The sequence below is a fragment of the Chlamydotis macqueenii genome, chromosome 12 (assembly GCF_036417535.1).
Source record: "Chlamydotis macqueenii isolate bChlMac1 chromosome 12, bChlMac1.mat, whole genome shotgun sequence".
NCBI lineage: Eukaryota > Metazoa > Chordata > Aves > Otidiformes > Otididae > Chlamydotis > Chlamydotis macqueenii.
The window spans coordinates 18,342,438-18,366,759 of record NC_141567.1 but is presented as its reverse complement, the minus strand read 5'-3'; the positions used below and the strand labels follow the sequence as shown (position 1 = coordinate 18,366,759).

The following is a 24,322-nucleotide window of genomic DNA, read 5'->3' as shown; positions in this document are numbered from 1 at the left end:
CCTGAGCCTACTAAAACAGATACAACCTGACTAAAACATAATAAAGGAAAGTTTTACTGTATTGGAGGTGCAGGAATTGTCCAGAAGTCTTTATTTTTTTTTCATTCATAGAGGATACAGAAACACTATTAACAAGAAGAATAGAAACATAAATAACAAGATCAATAGCAGCTTCAGGACATACATTCTTCCTGTATGTAGTTTCTTGCATAAAATTCAGGGAGATTCGCAAGGGTATAGAGTTCCCCCAAACTTTATTTTCTTGGTAGGCACTTTTTTCCCCCACAAAGCTGACAATACGGGAATATCCCCTTTCTGCATACAAACCCCAAACTTTTTGAAAGATGGGATGTGTCGGAAAATCAGGAGCTGTGTTCTAACCCCTCCCTCCATCTGCATAGCAACTTGCTCCACAGCAAGATGCATCTCACAGTTCGCTGCATTTGCTCCCTTATAAGGAAGGCTTTTCAGACACTTGGAGGAAACCACTGCTTATCTCCCCAACTTAACTCTCAGGCAGGTTTCAGATTTAAAATCCAGCATAGAGCTGCACTGGCTAGAAGGGCTCCTCTGCACCTCACCTTTCACCCATCAAAAACATGCCAAGAAACAGACTGACAAAAGAATGCAACAGAATTCCTAATTTTCTTCTACAAAAAAGGTTTAAAGGTTTGTTGACGGTCCAGATGGTGCCCAGCTTGGTCATCCAGTGCCATATTCCCCCAGTAGCTGCCTAGCTAGGTTAAGTCAGTCTCAAGTTATACAACTTTAATTTACAGATTTTGTGCTTTTCGGCTAGGACAGACATCCAAGAACACCTGTGTTTGAATGCTTGGGCATTTGCCAAATTGTACTAGTCTACAGGGAGAAACAGAAACAGATGGGCTGGCTAGCAGATAAGCGTTATTACTGGAGTAAAAGCTTGTCTGCTAGAAAATCAATCTACAAAACTGAGTAAGAGAAATACTGCCTTGTAAGAGACAACTCAACCATTTGTTCTCATTTACAATCACAAGAGAGACATGTTACATAAACAGATTCATTGCTACGAATAAAATTTTTTCCAACCTTTCTTCATATGTAATTTTTTTCTTCTTATTCTTGTTTCTCTCTACTGGACCTTTTCCAGTACAACAAATCCTTTTTGAAACTGCACAGTCTATTCCTACTGAGGTCCCAACAATGCTGACTGAAGTGGAATTGCCCCATTTTATATACAACGCTAAGCTTAATGCATCCTAGATCTACATTTCCCTTTTTTGCAAGAGCATCAGGGAGTTTTGTGGGTTTTGTTTGCTAAAGTTATGCTGACTTTGCTTAGATCAACTAACCCCTGCCTCATAGTTCGCTACATTGCATTCTGCACTTGCAAATTTTTCTCAGTTCTTAGTACCTGACTGTGTGAACTTCCTCTTGCTCCTTATATTGATCACTGTTGAAAAAGCTAATCTTGATCTTCATAGTGTCTGTAACCCTCTTCACCTCAATGTTTCTCACCATTCTTACAAATTTTCTAAGTATGTTCAACAGCACCTTAGCCAAGAGGTTAGCGCACTTATATAGGTAGGAAAAGACTAACACATAAAGGAATATACAAAAGTCTTTACCAAAACAAAGATGTGTTGCACTGGTTTATTTTGTCTTATCCACAAGAACAGCCACTCGGAGAAAGAGATTTGCTTTTAACAAACCCACAGTGGCTGCCTCTAAGTATTTATTATGTTCTAGGCACTTATGAACTGATTGTCTACCAGTGTGTTCTGGCATCTTTCCACACACCAAAGTTATGTCCTGAAGTTATATACACCGGTCTAATTTTCACTTTCTCCTTAAGAAAAGTGGGGTGTATTTTCAAAGCACCTACCTATGAAATCAGTAACATCACACACACCTACCAATGAAATCAGTAACAACTCTAGAAGTTTTTCAGCTGTCCTATAAGTATTTTAGATAACATTTTGAGTCAGCGATAACATAAATATGTCTGCATTACCTAACACTCTTTAACATGTTGCCCTAGGCCCATGAGCTGTGTTAAGCACGTCTCAAAATTAACCATCTTTAATAAAAAATTAAGAGTGTATTTAGGCTTTCTGGTAACAAAAAGCTATCTAACACCAATAACGATGTATGGTTTCTATTTTTCTCTTTCACCAGGCATGCTTATCTCTGCTGCAGTCTAACTTACTTTATTTTTTTCCTAGATCCATTTTCATTATTCTGTGTTCATTTCTTCTTCACTTTAAATTCTATTTCCTAATAATTTGCAAATTATCCACACTCAGATTATCAATCAAGAGACTATGTCCTCAATCCCTTTGACTGCAGCCTGCATTTATGTTGACTTAAATTGCTGCTGGTACCAAAGTCTTACACACTAAGTTAGACTAAGCCAATCTGGTACCTTAGTGGTACTGAAATGCTAAGTCTTGCTCTCCTCTCCTTTCCTCATTTTCAGCTGCATTTGCTCGCTCCGGCTCTTGTGCCAGCTTTAGCACTCATCTGATCCCTTGGAGAGCTGATTCAGCTCATTAAACCAGCAGACAATACATTTGTTGTTGTTCGGGCTTTTTGATGAGCTACTTTTCCTGCAGGGACAGATAAAAACACTTAGCTCATTTCACTTAATTGCAGTCTCATGCTGGTTTACATCAGTTGAAATCAATTTAAATTGGAGCTGCCATATTCATCCCTTCATCCTCACCTACACAATTGTGTCCCTTCCCTTGTGTCCTCACTAACACCCATGCAAATGGACAGTGAGCCAGCCAAGGTGGCTGACTTCAGCCAAAAAACTATTCACTTCTTTTTTTGGGTAAGGATACTCCTTGCTGGATTGTCTCACTGAATTTCACAGCTGCACAAGAAATTCAGTTCAGCCTAAACAGAAATGGACCCGCACTTGCTTCATATCACATCTGAGAGGATTCTGCAGTGCATAAAGAAATGCACAACAGTACTTGCGTCCCTCCTAACTGAGGTGGGGACATACTACATCATTTCCACTCAGTAAAACCTCATCTCAGACATGCAGAAATACCTCTTGATTCTACTCTGTTCCGTCAACAGCCATCTGTATTCAACAGTTTATATACAGTAAATAAATACTATTGATTGTATTACTGTCTGCCATATCTTAAACTGATTATGTAAAGAGGTTCCAAATAAGCAGAAACATCACACTGGAGGATAAGGCAGGAGAGGAAACACAATGATTCTAAGTGACTACTCCTTCTCCTATGATTTTAGGCCTTTACAGAACTACTCCCATGATTTTATTCTTCTAAGCATTTTACAATCAAACATTAATATTCAGCTTTGTAAAGTATACTTTTCAAACAGAGCATTTATTTTTCACCTTCCATTAATCTAATCTCTTACCCCAAGAATATATATTTTTCACAATCATATTCTACGGTTGCACTGCTTCTCATAAGTATTTTTGGGTTTGTTCTTTTTGATACACATCGGGTGCAAAGTCATGCAGGCAATGGCTCTCTTATCTCCCATACACCGCCCATAAGCAGTAAAGGTTTCTTTAGCCTACCATAAATAATGTAATTGAGTCTAAGTGCATGCTTTGTTCTCTTCTCAGGAAATAGATTGTTCACTCAGAACTTCAGTTCCAAAATACAAAATGTATTGCTAGGCTCCCACAGCACTCAAGCTGAGGTCCATTAAATTACAACAATTTGGGGTGTTATCATTGGCACCACTCATGCCCTCTTATGTTCCTGAAGAGAGAAAAGCAAACCAAGACAAACTTCTTTATTTACATTTCTATGCTTTTTAGAGAAACAGCACTTACTAAAAACCTGTTTTAACTTACATACTATTTGCCACATTCAATACTTCACCGTTCTTTAGTTTTTCTATTTAAATTACTAAGGCTACCAGGTGACAATAACACCTCTCAGAGATACCATAAGCCTCAAAAACATATTCATAACACCTTTTTCACTACCATAAAATGTAAAAGTTACAACTAAGATCCCTTTTATTATGCTGCATGTAAAAGTAGTTCAAATTATCCTTACCAGGCAGAGCAATCTAAACAGACAACACAAAGGAAATACTATCCTCACACTTAAAAGGCACAAAAATATTAAATGTAGGTAGCACAGAAAAATTATAGTGGCAATTTGACAAAGGTGCTCAGTTGCTCACATAGACAGAGTAAGAAAGTAACCAGGAGTTTCCAGTTCCCCAGTCCCTATTCCACCCATAGTCCCCACGTCTAGATAGAAAAGTCCCCAAGTCCTAGATAGAAAAGCATCCACTTGTTCTTGAATAGCAGGAGAATCTTTTCCACAATTAAATGCTTCTTCCTTTATCATCAAGTTCTATGAACTACAGTGACCTCCTCTACTCTATGTCCCACTTGCCATGCAAGGGCAAAAAAGATTACAAATCATCTGTCTGCAAATGTAGTTTCAAATTACTCAGTTTTGAAAGAGATACATGTAGTGTTCTGTACAGCACTGTGGAATTTGCCGTACTGTGCAACCTGCCTAAATCAAAGAGGAAATAAACATCCATTTCTACTCAGATATTCCTTTATGCTGCCAACAGTCCTGCAGGACAATGGAGTGCTCTTACTGAAATAAATTGTGATCTGTTTTTACCATTACCAAAGGCTCTGCGTGCAATACAATCTCAGGTTTTGAATATGGCATACACCAAAAATCAACCCCAGAATATTGTTATATAAAAAATATATGCAAATCTAGATAATTCATTTTTGTGATTTTTAGAATGTTCTGAAACACCATCTTCAGTGCCCTGATATCAAACTCGAAATTTTTATCTCCACCACATGTGTCAAGAAAAACTGAAGAATGCATGTGAAAGTTTTATGACAATTCTGTACCAAAATATCTCTTAATTTCAGCCAGTTTTTATCTGTTTGTCAAAGCTGCACATTGCAAAGTCATTCTCTGCAAGTATTTTTTAATCCACTGTAACCTAGAAAAAGAGAACAGAACTTGCTGATTCTTCATTTAATAGTCAGATTTTGCAATACTGTAAATTCCTCTTTGCCTACCATACAATGACATTTTCTAATTTCATTACTTGAGAACATATTTTCTTGAAATCCATAGTGTATTTTTCAAAGTATATTTTCTGTATTTTCTCAGTTGCCCATGGTGGTTCAAATTTACAGTGTGGAAACATTGTTTTCCAGACTGAAAAAGTTTGCCTATTCAGATTCAGCAGTTTCCTAATTACAACTTCTGTGGAGATGTTTGGTTCCTTATGTCCTTTAGAGTTCATCAGTATCTGAGACCATTCTCCCCTCATCGATGTTACAGTCTTGCTATAAAATTGGTCACATTTTATGTCATATTGTTTAAATTGGGGCTGTACTGCACATATTTTAGGCTTCCTATTTGCCAACAAATTTTTCTCTAGATGTATTTTAGGTGTACAAGTATCAAAACCAGTCACTTCTCTTTTTGCAGTGGAAATCAATGATTCTTTCAGGCTAATTCAAATATTTCCTTGGAGATTATCCTAAACAAGAAAAATAAATTACTCCTAAGAGCAAGATGACATAGCATCACAGTTTACAAATCACTGCCCCTGGAAGGGTTCAAATTCTCCTATTAGACTGGGTATTCAAAGTGACAAAGAGAACCTTAACTTACATAAATCCTTAATTCATAATTATTTCCCTCATAGGATAACAGTATAAATACAAGTAAGTCACTGTTTTTAACAGTTTATAACAATTTTGAGTTTAAAGGAGATTTCAGAAATATAAAGCATTTTTTTTCAGTTTATCTAATCCAAACAAATTTATTTCAGAAGCTGTGTATCAAGGTAGGCCTGTGAAACAGAATAACAGTATTTGTTGATTTTTAAAAGATGTAGAAGATGGGTAAAGGTCTGTTTTATACACAAAATTACACTAAAAATCATTAGGGTTTGTTTTTTTTCTGGCTATATAATGTATGTACCCAACTACTGGAACTAATGACGGTACAGGAATATAACCAAATCACTTCTGACGTCTAAACTACAAAGTCGCTGTTATTTTGGACTCACAGCCACTTTTCTGGACGAATTGTGATGACAAATTCTGCTATTGCCAAAATCGTTGTTCTCAAGCAGAACTAACAACATTGCAGCCCTGACAGAACATACAACCACCATTCATTTTTATTTAAGCTGCATGACTTTTTGTAGGGTACCACAAACACAGAATGACACCTCTTTATAGCTAACGATTACGTGTCATTCCTGGAGGTTCACAGCTGAGGAATGCTTTGCTAAAGAAGTTACATCCATGTTACAGTAATTCACTTTGTGAAGCCTTGACCCGCTTTCAGGACACTGGTATCTCTGCGGGAGCCAGCCTTCATTAAGCTTAGTTTATCTTTGGGCCAGCTATCACCCACTCATTGCACACATATTCTGACTCATTCAGTCACACCATCACATATCATGAAAATGTACTCCAACAATGTGGCCAAGTTTTAAACCATAACAATTACATAAGAGGGAGCTGGACCAAATTAAATCCTGGCTTAGGTGGTGGTATTGCAATGTTCTTACTGCACAGTGGTCTCAGAAATGTGTGCACTGCTGAGGAGTGAGTGCATCACCTCTCTGTGAGTAATGAGAACAAGGTATGCAAGAAATTAACTGAAATACCACCTCTATTTTTCCAGCAAAAAATAAAGCACCTCACTCAAAGCTATCCCATTAGTTTTTGCCTTGATGGAGTCACTGAACATCTTACTGAATCTTACTGAGGTTTACAGCAACAGAGTAAAGGCAAAGAACATTTCTCTCAGAGACCACGTCTATTTTTTATCTCAAAGCAGTTCCCAATGTTTATGAAAACAAAGGCTTCTGATGCCCGAGGAGCTATTCGATTTGAGAATCCTGAAGCATTAGGAGCTCCTAAGTCTATATACATACCACAGATTTATTCTCACTTCCTAATGGAGCAAAAATCCTCAGGGAAAAAACAAAAACAAAACAAAAAAAAACAGGTGTATTGACCTATGTCATACTTTTACAAATCCTTAATCTGAATGGTTAGACGATCAGGAATCCATGGCAGGATCCAGGGCAAGAAGTCAGCATATACATAGGCAGAAATTACTTCAGTTCAGCTCAATCCATCACTACTGAAAAAAGCCAAGTCACTTCTATTGCAAACAGTGATCCCAGTCTTTGTGACTTTCTGTAGGGAAAGTTTGTAAAGAAACAAAGATTCTTGGTGTTCTGCAGTTTAAGTTCCACCAGTTTTCCCCACACTGAAGTTCACATCAAAATCTGTACTGACTGAAGGATGCACCTGCATTGGTATAACTGAGCAGAAAAGTAGCACATTCCTTTCATAAAAAGTCACTGGCTCTCAACTGTTCAACAGCTTATCCCTAGAAAAGTCTATTACATTGAAATTAAGCCTATCACCATCTGTTTCCTTACCCACATTTATATATTATAAGTGTATCTTGAGTCGTATCCCACACTCACTCATTCACGCAAAATAACTGGCTTTATTTCGTTTCCTCACAAGTCAGAAAAAATATTTAGTCCCTTCCATACGAATACTGAAGGAAAAATTTAATACAATTTACTTACCTAAGGATTTCTTTCCGAGTGAAGAACGTGCAATCCTGTTAAAAAACAAAATGTGTTATTGTACCATAGAAATATTGAAAACAACTGCAAAGAATTATTTTTCAACCTTTTGGAAGGAAACTCAGATCTGCCAGAAAAAACATTAAATATCCCATTTGTGTACCATTGGCTTTTGACTCAGAAAGCCACATATGCTATAAAATAACTGAAATACCCTAAGGATGGGGCTATCAGTTAAAAAAATACTGTTAATGTGAAACTTCAGGAGAAAAAAACCCAGCTTGCTGAAATACCTCTCCACTGTGGAATGACCACTAGAAACAAAATTAAATTAAAAAGTAAGCTATAGGCCAAAAACATTCAATAAATGGTTCTAGAAAGCTAGATAAAACAAATAGATGAGAAAAACAATTTTTGATCTTGGAGTATTCCTCTATTAGAGACAACTGATTTAATAATAAAAGTCATGTACTCAGTTATTAGTTATTAACTCTTTTTGCTAACAACTGCTTTGCACTGTGGTTGCTTTGGCAAAGGCTGCACACTCCCATATGTTAGGAACATGGATAAAAGGACAGCCTCTGCTCCAAACAGCAGGCAAACCATTGCAGCTTTCCTTGTGCCATCACAGAATTCAAAACAACCTACTAGAATGCAAAGTAGAACACTGAGGAAGAGCTTACAAGCATTCACTTGAATTCTGGCTCTGTGGTGGGACCGCATTTACAGTGGTTTAATTCACTTTTTATGAACATCTGCATTTTGCTAGAAGAATTCACACACTTCACAAAAAAACCATAATACAAGCAGTGAAATCATTTGCATTTCAAGTGTTTCTAGATTAGTCACCAAAAAAGTTACATTTTCAGGTGCTGTGAGGAACCATAATAATCAGTCCCATCCCATTAACAGAAATATCCCCTAATCCCCACTATTTTCCCTAATACATGCAAAAACTAGGAACACTGGTGACAATGAAATAATACACTGTTCAGGTCATAAATTCAGAGAATATGCATCTTCTTGCCTTAGAGCTACTGGCTGATGAGGGTGTATATGTGGGGAATAACCATCAAACCACAAAGTTCTTCCTGATTATCCACCTCTCTCACAGGCCCTTGTGATGTGGCAAAGCATTTGCCTAAGAATTCAGCTCTTAGTAGTTTTCCTCCTTTAACGTAAGCATATTCAAAATAGATCATATTTTGAAATCAGCTAGTGACAAGATAACAACATCAGAGATGGTAAGTCATACTGAAGAGTACATACAACCAGTATGACTCCCGTAGTCCTGCTCTTCAGTCGGCTAGAGAAAAACCATTTCTTTCCTAAGCTGAGAATCCTTCTGGCTAAATGCCTGCTTCTTCCAAGGAGGGGAAAAGCAAATTATCACAGCTAGCTGAAGCAGTCAAACAGCTTGTCTCAAGTATCCAGGTACGCTATCAGTCCTGCATGGTATCAATTATTGAGTTTGCTTGCTTTCCTTCATATAAAGTGGCAGGAGAAGCAGCTCTTCCCTCAGTGTATTGTGTAGCAGAATAGTGTTACAAGGCACAATAGGAAGCACCTTGTGAGCTGCTGACACTGATGTCACATTGTCTGGAACTGCACAAAGTGAAATAGGAGCCAGCTGGTTAAGTCTTCATTAATTCCAGCACATTCAACACTTACGGTCAAATTGTCACTTAAGGATGCTTCATTTATCAACGAAAGGCAGGTGCAATCTCACAAATAACTGTAATGCTCTCAGCAGCAATCATCCCGTAATTATATAGGCTTGAGAAAACAGCAGGCACTGTTACTTAACTAGAAAGCCGACAGGGAATTGATATGCAAATACAGACAAAGATTAAAAAGATAAGTTAGCCTTTACCTTTCAGAAACAATGCAAAAATGCCACTGGAAGAAACATTAAGAGGTCAGATAATAAACCTTCTTCGCTGAAGGTCCATTTTTTTTTTTTTTAATCTGAGCCACCTTACTCCTTTGACAACAAACACTACTGCCTTTTTTTTTCTTAATCAAACTAAATTTTTACTAATATAATCTAAAACGCACTGATATTTAAAACCTTTATAACAAAAGTTATAAAAGTTCCAAGTGTTGGCCAGACCACTGTTACTGACTGCAGTATTCCAATTCTGCCTGCCAATGACATGGAATTTTGTGTCAGGAACAAGGAGTGTAAAAAAAAAAAATTACATTGTTTTCACAGACTTGCAGAGATCTTACAGCTAAGTAGGGTCAGAGCACCGCAAATTAATTGTGACCTGGCCTATACGTTTGATCCACAGCAATATCATAAACACCACTTCAGAAATGCTTTACCATCAATAAGCCTGTCTGGTCTCAAACGGCAAAGGTAAAAGCCATGGCACCAAGCTCCCTCTGAAGGGGAGGTCCAGCCACCTCTCTTGCTTCTCCCAGCTCCTTATTTCTGGCTCTTCCTTTATGCAGACTTCACACCGATGAGTAGCATAACTGCATCAGAGAACTCTGAAGGAAGAAACTAATGCGTTTGGAAAGTAACCTAGCAAAAATGGATTCACTTCCAGCTTGGATCACTTCCTTTTAGTGACTTAGAATATAGCATCAGGAGTGCTGGTACAAGAGATGAAGCTGAAACAAGAATTTACTGATGGTAGGAAAGAGGTGCGTGATTGACCTTTTCTTTTTTTTTTTTTTTTGAAAGCACAGCCCTCAGCTGGATTAAAGTCATGATGGAACAAGGGTCTAAATAACATAATTACATTTTATAGTTGCTGGAACTCCAGCAATTTAATTCCAATTTAATTAAAGACTTTTGGCCAAAGAAACACGGAGGTGAATCATCCAATTTTCTTCTGGCTACTTCATTCACACAGCAAATACACAGTGATGGACAACAAATAGTCAACTAACATGTTAAATTAACTCCCACATAAGGAAAGGTGAAGTCCTGGAAAGCATTTGTCATGTATGCTTATGATGACATTGATCTTCCTTCAAGCCAGAGATATCATGAAACACATTTACTATTATGTGGTATTTGAGTTATTATTATTAACTTTAAAAGCAACCTATCTATTCTATCTGGACACTGAAGCCACTGGGAGTCCTGCTAGAAAAGTACAAACTAAATACTAAACAAATAAATGTCACCAGAGTTTTCATAATTCTTACCACATGAAGATTTCTGGCAAGAATTTATCCTGAGAATTACTGCTTTTATTTCAAATGCTATACAATGGCCTGAAAGTCTTTTGCTAACAGGAGTTCCCTTGTGGATTTTAGGTTATTCAGAAGAGAGTCTTTGCCTTGAGAGGTCACCTACTCCAGCCCCTGAGAAAATATGTGCACCTTTTCTAAGATCAACTGTCTCACTCAGTCTGTCCTTGTGCCCTTAATAAAAAAATTAATCAGAAATCTGACAACTGATTGCTGATGTTTTTTTGGAGGTAAGATACCTTATAAAGATCTGCACTTATCCACTCAACTTATGTCTAGCAAAGTGAACAAAATAAAACAAACAGAAAATTTCCCATTTATTTCAATGAGATAATTATCTCATACAACGGGACTCAGTTCTCAAATTTGGCATTTAGGTGGCTTAGCTGATTGTTAAAATATTTTGCATTAGGTTCTATGGGTGGCTTTGATCTTGGCTGGTAGTGCAACTTTCTGCAACTTGCTCAACATTGCTTGTAAAGTAGGGTTAATGGCCTCTGCTCTTAAAATTTACTTTATAAAAGAAGCAGAATGTACAGGTTGTCAGACGTTTTTATTCTTTGATTTCCTATGTCAGGTGAATGTAGGTTTGAGACAAAACAGGAACAGACTGAAATATGGTGGTCCACTACCTTTTCCAGCAGTCTGTAAGACTTCAGCGCAAACTCCTAGATTGGTTCTGCTCTATGTTTAGTTCTACGGTGACTTGAACAAAAGATAGGAAGAGAGATAACTGTGCTGAGAATGCTGATACTTCACCTCATGTAAATGTACACACACAACGTAACATGAGGTATGGCTCCAGAATCAGACCACGTATAATTTGTTCTGTCGGATGTATTGCCAATACCAGAGTACAGCACACAGCTCATGAATGGCAGCAGAGCCCACTGAATGAAAGATTGCCAAAGATGGTCACTTACCACTTTGAGAAGCAAGTATCAGTGCGCATAAAGCACTGTTTTCAAATAACACTAATTCAACATAGATAAGCAAAACACTTCTCCACAGAAAAAACAATAGAATAAAAGAATAGTAGTGCTCAAGTATGCAAAGCTACTGTGAAATAATTTCTTAAGCCCATTAAATGCATATTTCTCCTCTAAGCCAATACATATATAATTCTGCCTTTTATAAGTACAGTTTTATAAAAGCAGCTTTATTCTGATCCTGCAACAGCTCTATTGGAAAGTTTTATAAATAAGGAAATAATATAAAACAGTCTTAGCAACACAAAATCACTCCAAATTAGAAAAACAGTCTCAAACAAAAGTCAGCAAGCCACAGATAAAGTAAACCAATGACTAAGTGGAATTTGGACAATATCCTCAAAGCAAGGCAAATTAGATCCATATAGGTATCTTACTGAGCAGCTTTTAATACACGAGAAGTACTGAATGCTGCAACATTTTCAATGTTAGTATTTCAAACAAATGATTTCAGAGGTTTAATTTTTAAAATCATAAATGACGTTTTGTACTGTGCCAAAAGTATACAATGTGTGTAAGAACATTTAATCAAAATATCATCTTATGAAGTAATCAAAAAGGTGCTGGATAGAAGCAAATGAACTTTCCTATCGGATCTATTATTAACTCTGTTCTGCTAACATTTTGCAAATGCAATACTTTTATTCCAGTTGCCATACAACTAAGATTGGTATGGTGTTGTGCAAGACTGAGTCAGCAAGGTATTTATTTATTTTCACCACTGTAAATATATAAAGAGTTACAGGAAGTCAATGAGACTAGCACCAGTCTTTAAGTTGCATAGCTGTGGAAGTACTTTAGCAAATCCAGATTTAAACGCTAAAAAAAATTCTGTCAGAGTCAGTATCTGCATTAATAATACTACTGGTACGTGGACTTCTATCTTTAAAAATGCTAGTTGCATCAGAATATAAATGGAGATTTTAACATCCAGCGTATCTTTATTTGTAATCATACATATTTTAGAATTACAGCCAGAACAACTAAAACACCCACCGAGTTTCAAGAGGAAAAATCTGCAGCTGGAAGAACCAGTTTATATATTTATACTGCAACATGGGAGTAAAAACAGTTAGACATTAGCGAGGACTAAGGAAAAAAACAAACTGTCAACAAATGTAGTTTTGCTCAATCTATGGTGGCACAAAACCAGAATCTGACTAAAGGACACTTTCAGACAAACCTTGTTCCTTTATCATGCTACTTTAAATTTCCACATTAACGGCAGTATTCTATCTAACTGAAAAGTACTTTCTACAGAAGATGCTGGAGGACCTGTGATGAATACCCTTTCTGCATTCTTGCAAAGGGTTCATTCTCAAAGATCTCATTAAGTCAAGCATAGCTTTTTAAATCAAAAGATAGCTTGATGACCTAGTTTCACTTTATAAATGGCTGGTTCATCTGGTTTTGCATAATTCTAATGAAATATAGTTGAATCTCATTTTGTCTAGAATTTTAACAAAAAGAAAAAAGTTAGTTCTGTAATAAATAAATTATTGTGTAAAAGAAGAAAGACATTATTTCATAATACTGTTACTGCAATATTGCCTAGAAGACAGCCACGATAAACACCAGCTTGTTTTGAGGCTGCATTAAATAATGTAGAGTAAATAACCCTACCAATGAACAAATACACAAAGAAATAGCTTGCAATAAAAACAGTAGTATTTGATATAAAAATTTTTGTGCCCTATATTCCCGAGGTTCTGTCTACTAAGAAAAAAAATTGGACCCAAATTCCTATCAAATTCAGACCACTTATTCAAGCAACCCCAGAAAAAGCAAAGAGATTGATTGAACAGTGGAGTAGTTTGTCCATACTCCAAGTACAGCTTCTTGTGCATTGCACTGAGGCCAATATATTCCTCTGATGTCACTTTATTGTATACTTTTATTTTCTATCGCTCCAAGCATCTTCATATAGCATCAAAAAAACCCTAAAATTCAAGTTTTCTTTTCTCATTATGAGACTTGACCTCCAAAACCAGTAGAAAACTTTTAAAAGCTTAATTTTAAAATGTTCTTTGATTGCAAGGAAATACATATTTCTTGCTGATTAATACTTAAGTATTTGCTAACCAGACCTTGGTGAGATTCTGCATTTGATGTAAAACAAGCAAACAAACAAAAACCCCCACAATTGCCCCCCTCAAAATAGTCAAGTACTCTAAGGGCACAAGAAGCAGAAATCCCCAGTAGAACTCATTTTCTTACAAGGATAATGTTTTAAATGAAGTGAATCTCAATGAGGAAACCAAAGCCTAACTTCCAAAACATTTCACTAAGCTTATGAAAATTTAAAGAGCTGCCAACTAGAACGCTATCTTAATAATAGGTGATATGACAAGGTGTTAGGAGATTTGCAGCTTTCCATTTGCAGCTGTACCCATTCCGAACAAAAAACCAGCTACGAGGGGTTTAATATTATCAAGTCCAATTATGCATCTCTGTTAAAAATAGTTTCAACTGGTCACCAATCACCACTCTTAAGGAAGAGTATTTAAAACACTTATCCATTAAAAATATAGAGATCATCTTGTGGGTGAGTAGATTTACAATTATTGTATTTAAATGTAAAGGTTCTGCTAAAAAATTATGCTTCAATATGACAGTTTATATGCAAAAAAAGTTTCTATATGGGCATTTCAGAAAGTTTTAGATAAATCAAATAATGTTATTTAATTTCATTAATATCATATTAACGATCTAAGATTTATGTATGCTAGCTCTTCAAGAAGGTGATTTTTCTGCAGCTTAATCTTTACTCCTGAAAACTAAAGACACTTACATATGGTTTTACCATACTTTAAGCACATTAACTTCTCCCTGCTCCATTTTTCCTGTACCTATCAGAAGTGTCTCCTATAGATCAAGCACTTAAAACATAATGCATTAAAAAAAACCAACTATTTCACTACTGAAGTAGCTTTCAAGTGCTATAAGCTCAGAGCAATTTGTGTTAAAGACAAAAATGGTGTAAGTTACAACCAAATATACAAGAGACAGAAATATATTCAAATAAAGAAATTTTAAGTCTAACCATGAGGTGAGATTTTGAACAGTCTTCTAACAGGAATTGTGAGGAATTAAAAAAAAAATCAATTTTACAAAAAGGATTGAGTTTTTTTTTTGCTTCTGCCCTACAGACACTATGGACTCTGTAATCCTAGGGATTATTGTAAGGAGTACAGTACCAACTCATAGACATACAAATTCACAAGAAGTTGCCTAGTTCTCTTTTGGGGGGGAGGCTGGGGGGAGGGAATTAATCAATGATCCATTTTAAAGCAATTTATATGTAGCTGCCTGGCTGGCTGCACACTGAGGGACAGATGTGCACAACAGACTGCTGCAAAGTGGACCCTGGTATTTAGCGTTTTACTTTGGTCCAGTGTTCACAGGACCTGGCATCCCAACTGCTGTTTCAAGAAATGAAAAACCTGAATTTTAAAAATTATGGAACCACTACCCCATTCTCCCCTTCTCTGTCTGACAGAGTTCCACAAATGAGAAAAAAGCAAGTAAGATGGCAAACTCAAGTCAAACAGCTCTGTTTGTATTACAGCAACTGCATACTCCCTCAAAATGCACTGGAGAAGCAAGAGCTTTCTGTGTGGATGGCTACAGCAGTTAGCCCAGGATTTTTATGTTTAAAAATCCAGGATGTATACAATAAGCAATAGACCAGAGGCAGATCACCATCAAAATAAAGACTTTATCTGATTGTTCACAGCATGAGGCTAGTACTCCTTCCTAACAAATTATGGAGTTTAGTTATTGTCCTGAAACTTGTTATTTTATTTTACTTACCATACGTGACAAGTGCTATTACTAGTCAAAAATTATCTAGCACTATACTAGCGAACGGCAAGTCCACCTGAAACACAGAAATCCCACAGGCTGACTCAATCCACTGGGCCTAACTACTGCCAGGCTTGGATATCAATTACCCAGCATTACGGAAGGCAGGGGCTGCAAAAGCCATTAGGGAAAGGCAATTTCTAGATGAAGAGTAGTGAATTAGGGATGACATTTCAGCTCCTGCACTTGCCAGTGTATGTCAAGAAGATAACATTAATTACATTTGGATTTCGTTTTGTTTCACTGCAGTTGGGCTCTGTTCTGTGTTCACTTTTATTGTTAGTAGGAAGACAGACACTGGCGTTTTACAGATCTTTGATTTCCCTCTTGCCTATCCAGCAGGGATGTGAAAAAGCCTTTTTGGCTCTTAGACTAATATATTGCAGTGACGGCTGGTGAGGGTGAGATGTGTGACAGAGTGGAAATTAAAGAAGCTCCATTTTCACATTTCCTACAATGACAAGAAAAAGGCTAGGAATTTAATAAGAATATTTAATTTATGCCTTACTTTCAGCATGGGATAATATGCATTTTAAAGCATTTTAGCATATATCCCTAGGCTGACTCTGCAGCTAAATATCTACACCTGTGAAAAGTTCATGTTAGCAGTAACTCCAAAGAAAATTAGTATTTAAAATTATAGTTTCCACTTTGAGGGCTTGAGTCAAAGATCCTGAAGGTTAAAAGAAAGTTATTTACTTTTGTGTGCACTGGAGCTGTCCCTTGGTCAGGAGATAAACTAAATGCTGATTTCCTGCGCTGTTAATTCTGTGTATGTTTATCGCTTCATATAAGAGAACGGAGCAATGCAGCCAGCTCTGCCTGCATCTCATAATAAGCAGTCAGCTGCCTCCTTCAGCATACTTCTATTCAATATATTGCCTCACCGTATTTTCAGAAACTTGTTTGAGGTGCCCACTGTGCAGACAGATTCCTGCAATCCACTTCAGTAAGATTTGAGATTTAGAGTGTGCTGAAACATGACCGAAAAGTGGGCATAATTTTTTTTTAACCTATTAAAAATTCAGTTGATGTAGTGTGAAGTAAAGAGGTACCAATAAGCTATGCCTGGACATAAAATGCGTACTACTGTTAAGGTAAGAAACTGCCATCCAGGAGTGGATGCAAGCATAAGGATATCTATTCTGGAATCACATTAAGCACATTTCTATGACTTACCCTTAGAAGAAGTGAAATTAGACAAGACCTTTTTTCTCTCTTCTTCTTCTCCCCTCTATTGAGAGCAAAAGCATCAGGGAGAGAAAAAGAGGCTACTGCTACACTTTCTTCTTTATAAAACACTCAAGAGAAAGACTCTACTAAGAACTCCCATTGTGTCAAGGTAGTCACAGTCTTTATCCTGCTTCCCACTCCAGACACCGAGGATTTGATTCCTTTTCTTCTATACAGTGGAGGGAATTACACTGAGTATATTCAACAACTCAGCCTTAGAATACTATTACCACTACTGGGAAGGGACAGTAGAATATAAGCACGCAGGCTACAAATGAAGTTTTCATTTATATTTGGAAAAAAAAAACCCAACACATTTCAAAACAGAAAACCCCCATAGACATATTAGGATTACTCCTTTTCTTCCCCTAAAGCAAACTAAGATATCTTACCTGGTATGCATCTAGCTGTTCATCAGTAAATATCGTTTGCTTATTACCCATCTTAAATGAAGAATTCTTCCTCTATGCAAATGCATCCCATTGGAAATAGCAGGATTCCTCTGTATTGTAGGCATTTAGAGCACGTATACTCTGTGAATGTGCTGAAAAAATCCCAAAGCCTGCATTGAACTGGTTTTGCCTGCAGCTGTACAGTGAGGAAGGACGCAGTGTTGGAAAATCTTTGCAAAGGCTAGACTTGAGTGTGCCGGGAAGGAAAGTGTTAAAATCACAGGCAGGTGTCGCCCAGAAACAGCGATGCCATTCTCCCCCTTTTCAGATGCTTTTCCAAGAGGTGTACAAAGCTTTCACAACATAAAAACCGAGCCGCCAGTACCAGAAGAAACCAGCTCTCCACTGCCTCGGTGACCCACTCCCGTCTTCACTCCGCACTTCAGGGTGCTCCCGCTCAGCACCCTCATGTTTCAGAGCAGCTCTGCGTCACCCGATGGCGCTGGGTAGCGCAGTCGTGTTACACACACACACACACACCCCCTCCTCCCAGGGCAAAACTAGAAAAACGGATTAGCAGAGCGAACCTTTCTAATAAAAAAGATAAAAGTCCACCACCCCAGCCCCGCGACATCAGCGGGTGCGGCGGGGGCTCCCAGCTGAACGCCTGTGCCTGCCCCGGGGCGACCACCAGCCCTGGCGACCCAGGATGCGAGTTCACTGCCAGAGGTGCCAGCCTCCCAGGTACACCAGTGAATGCAAGGGTCCCTTCTCACATCAAATAAATACATAAAACAATCAGGACAACTACAGTAGCTTAAACAGACGTTCTTCTGCCTCCTTCGGCTCAAGCAAGCACAGCTGGAAAGAAAAAAAAAAAAAAAAAAAAGTCACGACAGCCTAAAGCCAAGGTGCAAAGTACCACTAGAGGGCTCACCGTGTATTTTGAAGCGCTACAACTCTATGAAAATTTTTAAAGTAACAGAAATAAAAGAGCATGTAAGAGATGAGAACAGGGAGGGAAGACCTGTTATGGGCAAGTTTCTTTGGACTGCTCACTGCCTACTTGTGCACACAGGAATGGGAAAGGGTTTATAAATATTTAATAAAATTCCTACCTTCTCTACCTACAGCTCTGCACATGGTCATTCTTTCCTCAGCAAAGTAGCGTGTTCAATAAAAGCACCTGGAGAATTATCTTCTGTTTTTCTCTACAGCTTCTAATGATCCTGACCTGCTAACAGCATTCAATTTACCTTGGCATATAACAACAAAGAACAAACATTAACAATAATACTGAAAGTAAATGTATTGTATACATAGTAAAAAAATCCTATGAAGTGTGTTGGATATGTAGTAAAATCATTCTACAAACTGCTGATCCACAGACTGTTCTAAGAGATGACTTACTGAGATTGTAACATTCAGAAATGCAGATTTGAATATCTGCAAACCAGCGCTGCTAAGAGCTACAAACCCACAAGGTGTTGCCATATACACAAAGGAAACTGCTTGGGGCGAGAATGTCTTCAACAGGGCTTATTAGAGATAAGGAAACACCAGAATTTTAACAGTGAAATAAATGGATTCTACCAATAGAATATATGGCAGCAGAGTTTCAAAACAAGAAGGAAGAAGCTACAGTAGTAGGGACAAACCAAACTGTAAATGACCTACCATCTGATCAAGAGTGCAACAAGCATCTAATCAAATATCAGACAGCTGAACTGACTGCTACGTGACCAAACTTACCTCTGTTTTTCTAGCCACCAGTGCTGTAGTTTTTTTCTTTTCCCTGAAGTACAGTGGCATTGGATTCTCAGTATGTTCCAAAAGACTCTCAACAAGTCAGAATGTAATGCAAAAAAAAAAAAAAAACCAAACCTGCAAAATACAGTATTTCTATTTGTTAAAAGTGCTCTTTTAACACACTTTTTTTGAATAAAAGAACAACAATCCATAAGTGACCCCCTGAGAATAAGAACTTTCAGTTCTGAAAGTTCTTAGACATCTTCAACTCTGAATAAGCTTCATCACTGGCTTTAGTACTTATGCACAAAATTAAGCACGTTTCATTTCTATGATCTGCTGCTACTGAAATGCAAGAGCTAGCAGCTGTTCCCAGTCAGAGCAGACCAATGCGTAGTCAAGTGATTTGCATGAAATAGCACTTCTTTCACAGCCACCTAATTCAAGCTGCCTGTCTATGCAAATCAGAATAAATATAAATGGACAAATTATGTTTAATACTTAATTATGCAGAAGTGAATTGACACCAGAGGTGGATTGGACTCCGTATCTTTTAATCTTATGATTCTCTATACTTAAGGAGTATTCTTACAGCGAAAAGGCTGATACCTCATTTCTTTATTTTTCACTTGCTTTTATATTCCCGGCTGCTTGGTCCCACTGTATCCTAGATGACCCACATATCTGCTAGTCTCTATCTTTAGAATCAAAATCAGATGCTGAAGGGCTAAATGGAAAGCACCACCTAGATGAAACTTACTTGTGGTTGCGAAGTAGGCCAGCAGCAGAGTTTCTGAGGTTCATAGACATACCCCTGTTTATGGCTTTGGGCCTGGCTTTCCACTGTGCCACCTCCACTTCTCTCTTGCATATTAGAAATACTTTGGTTTCATTCCAATGTAGAGAAATTATGCAGGAAAACTGGTATAGCTAAAAGAGATGATTGCTTTAAAACAGAAGTTCTTGCTTTAAAAGAAAGACTCAGCTTACCAAGGGAACAGCACCCACTGAGTATACAGACAGAAGAGAAACTATTTCCTCAATTCTTCTTTCCATAGCCTGAAAAGTACTTTCGATTATTAAACAAAATTACAGTGCACAGACTTTTAAAAAGAGGATCCAAACAGTGATTGTTGAGGATTCTACTGTAGTACCTAGTCCTTCTCAAGCATGCTGTAGTGGCACCTGTATTTCACTGCATAATTATCTTGCTATACTAACTGGGTAAAAATTAAAGACAGTATAATGCTCAAGCTCTTTTTCACTCCTACCTGTTTGTATGTACCGAAGATCAGATAACTTTCACTTCTTCTATCTGTTTGTATTTATCAAAGATTAGTTTTATTTGCCAGTTGGGTGTTAAGCAATACTGACTCCCAGCATAAGTTACTGCAACAAATCAATACTTTTCTACGTACACAGCAAGATCTGACCTTAATGTTATCAGTAACTCCCTTTCATAACACTTTACTGCATTTCAATTTCTCTAAACTGTTTGCCAAAGTAAGCAATTTTAAGTCATTTAGCAACATATACATATACCTTGCAATCAGATGCAAATAAAGTTTATGATGTAGTATGAGTATATATACAATAATCTTGTCATTATACCAGAGAACATGGTTAAGCAGCCATTATCCATCTGCTTTAAAAGTTTAATTCATGGAGCAGAAAATATACTATCAGCCATGTAGGCCAGATTTAATATTTTATAGCAAGATGGCTGTCAGATGCAATAGCTTAGCACCCACCCAAGGCTGCAATCTGACCCCAGCTGCAGGGACGTGTTTCCACAGCCAGAGCTCAGGGAGTGGGACAAATCATGCTAGCACTCCTGATCACCTTCATCGCCAAGTCTCCTGCTTTGAACTCTTGCTAGCCATGGCTGCTACACCAGCTGACTTTGCTCTGACCTATTAGTAGAGGTGCAGGTTTAATAACATCCAACAGACAGGTCATACTACCTTAAATTGCCTCTGTAAATTATGCAGCGAGAATTTGACTGTGGTTTAAGTATGAAGGCTCTTATTCCTCAAAGGAAGATCCAGGTACTATAAACAGAGATCACTTTACCTGTTAATGAGAGGATCAACACAAGAATTTTAACAATAAAATTGTATTTCTACTGCCTTCACTGCTCAAGTTTGCTACAACTTATTTGAGTTTTCATACATAGACATAATCAAAAGTTATCCTTTTAACTGGGGAAAAAAGACCTGCAAGATTTCGTTGCCATTACATCAAATATTCCAGCAATTTCTCTCCCACACAGATGTTTCCTTGCAGATTAGTTCTTCATAAAGATGCACTCTGTTAGCAAAAAGAACAGTTTTTATCTAGAAGGGCTGCCTGTATGTTTATTCCATTGCTACTTTCTATGAGTTAAGTTGGGGCCCCCTTGTACTCCAAGTGTTACCTGTTTGCTCACAGGTAAATGAGCAATAGTAATGTTAACCTACAATATGGCCTGTGGGGATAAAATAATTAAAATGCCTGTGAGTCCCTTAAATGAAAAATGCTACAGAGCTACAAAACATTATCACTGTAATATTCTTCACCAGCTGTCACAACTTGCCTCTTATTTAATAGTTATTGCAAACTGTAAATAAAAAATGAGCTGCAAATAGTTATAAGACAGAAATCTTAAAATAAATGAAAATTATTCTGCAATAGATAGAAAAGTAGCTGATAGGATGCTTAGACCCCACTAAATTTGCCTGGAAGTGCTAGCCTGTAAGAGAAGGCTTCATGGGACTGACCCTGTCTTATGAATGAATAAACAGAACTTGAGAAAGATGCAAAACTCATGGCCCTCAAACTGATGAAAGACGTTTACTATCTCATCACATCACTATCTGAGCACATGTTATGATGAGCAAGAACATTCTGTAGAAAGCTTTTAATGCTAAAGAAAACAAACAGAAAGGAAAACCTTGTGCCAAATTCGTTGGTTTTATGATCTTATCTCTCTAGCTTAATAAAATACACTATCTTGTAAGATGGAGGTTTCTGATGGCATTTCATTAAGCCTAATTTATCCATAATAAATCAAGTAAAAAAAAAAAAGAAGTAATTTTTAAGATGCTTACACAACACAATGCTTTGCCTCAGGAATGAAATAATAATTAAAAATTAATGGTTTCCTAAGCAGACCACATTTAATGTCATGAATTTCCTCATAGGAGTCTCAATACAGTGAACAGTAGAGTAAAGAAACTACTGACATCTCTATATAGGCATCTTTTTCCTAGGCAAAATAACTACTGATGGTTTGATTACTGTGCTGTTCAGCCCTTCTCAGAACAGATCCAAACCAACCACTGTTAATGGCTTGTTATTTTAGTATTACTATAGAAACACCTATAAGACACAGATCAGAAAGCTGTTGCACTAGCTGTTGAAAATATACGTAATAAAGAATTTCTCCCCTCCCCTCAATTTACAATAAAAGTATAAGCCCAGAAAGTACACGCAGATACAGTCGGAATACACAAGAAAACAATGTGGATACACTGATCAGCATAGTATAGCACATAATCAACATTTATGGAGTCCTTTGGTAAGCATCATGGCAAAAGAAACAACAAATATAAAGAAAGGAGTAGAACAGATGCATACATCTCATGGGAAGCAGTAGAGTAAAAACATAACAAATTCAGCTTGTATGTCCTAGAAACATCATAGATCAATCTGAGATGGGAGCTAGCCTCAATTTACAAAAGGGGAGGAAAAAAACCAAAACAGTAAATAGAAGATGGCACAACAAAAGAGCCAAAATGTGCAAAGTTTTGAACAAAAAAAAAATATTTTACAAAAGCATTTGAAACAGGTATCTGCAGAACCAATCTGGATTTTAAAGACTAAACTGGAAAAACAGCAGTAGTTACCAGAAGAAAATCAGTATCAAGAGAACTCTGCACACTTGCCATTACAGACAACATCTGAGCGACTATTCTCAATTCAAAGCATTATCAAAAATAAAATAAAACATACACACACAGTAGGCTGTTTCAACAGGGGAAAAATTGTGAGTATGTCTGGTGCCCTGTTGGGGGGGGGGAGCGGCAACCTCCAGAAAATAGGGGCTATTAATGCTGTGCAATTCTGAGAATTTCTACTTACACTTTTGAGACCAAAGCAGACTGAAAACACAGTTTTAGCCCTGAGTTTTCACGCACAGACAGGACACATACAGTAAAGTAAATGGGAAGGCTGCAAGTATTCCGGTAACTCCATTACCAAAAACTGGCACCAAATTGTACTGAGACAGAACCCAAATCCTCATATTGCCCAAAGCGTGTAAGAAACCAAAGACAGGTTTGGTTTTCTTTTAAATTGCCTTTTGAGTTTAAACTTTCAGAATATATTAGACTCATGTTTTATATCACTGTTTGCAACCACTGAGTTTAGAAACTCAGTCTTGATTTTAAGTCAAAGCTGAGAATCTTATTTATTCCTACAATGAATTGTTTGAATTAACAAGGGCACAGGGCACTGAACACAATCACAAGCAATGGCAACGCTGTTATATAGACAGCAGAGCCTACCGCACCATAAGAGAGTCTCTGCATCACTACACAGATCATACAGAAGGTGCAAGTATTACCCCCAGTCCACGTGTAGGAGAATCTTTTAAGAGACCGATGAAGCAGTTATTCCCAGAGGCCTGCGCCCAAACTGCCTCAGTTCTAGCTTGGTGCTTTACTCTCGAGAACACTCCAAGTACCTTACCACCCTTAAGTGCAGGGAAGCAGCAGTATTTCTTAGCCGCTTTAGGTGGGACGCCAAGGTAGCTGTCTCGGTTCCCGTTTATCCCAACGGCCGGGCGCCGCCTCCCTCGCCGAACGTGGCTGGGGAAGGGACGCGCCACAGCCGGGGGCCTCCCACAGCACCCCCGCGGCGACTCCAACAACTGACACCCGGCATCGCCGACATTTCAAGGAAGTAAAACTAAGGCAAGTACAAATTTTAAATTGTCCCTATTTCATCAGTTTGGAGTTTTGACCATTTAAAGTGCATGTTGTTTTTTCTCTGCTGCAACAAATACCTGACACTCTTCTTTTTCAATGACTTTTTTTTTTTCCTGCCAATGACGCAATTCTGGAAGCCGAGATTTTACAAAAGTACCAAATGCTTCAAAAACCGCAGGCCGCTTGGAAAACTGCGTCTGCTTGTCGCTACGCAGCTGCCCCACCGGCACCTCCCCAAGCAGCGCACCCGGGGCTCGCTGCGCCTCTCCGCCGGCAGCCGAGCCCGCCCCTGCACCTCGCGCACCGCAGAGATGAGGCG

The 24,322-nt window shown here is 37.8% G+C and overlaps 1 protein-coding gene across 1 annotated transcript in view; it reads right to left on the bottom strand.

Moving 5' to 3' along the window:
* CIB2 (calcium and integrin binding family member 2) overlaps positions 1–24,110 on the bottom strand; it is a 47,270-nt gene extending 23,160 nt beyond the window's left edge. The window contains exons 1-3 of the mRNA XM_086757422.1: positions 24,081–24,110; positions 20,998–21,106; positions 7,600–7,634 (exon numbers count right to left, since the gene is read on the bottom strand). The gene's annotated coding sequence lies outside the window, so the exon portion shown is untranslated. The remainder of the gene's footprint in view (positions 1–7,599; positions 7,635–20,997; positions 21,107–24,080) is intronic.
* Positions 24,111–24,322: the final 212 nt, after the last annotated feature.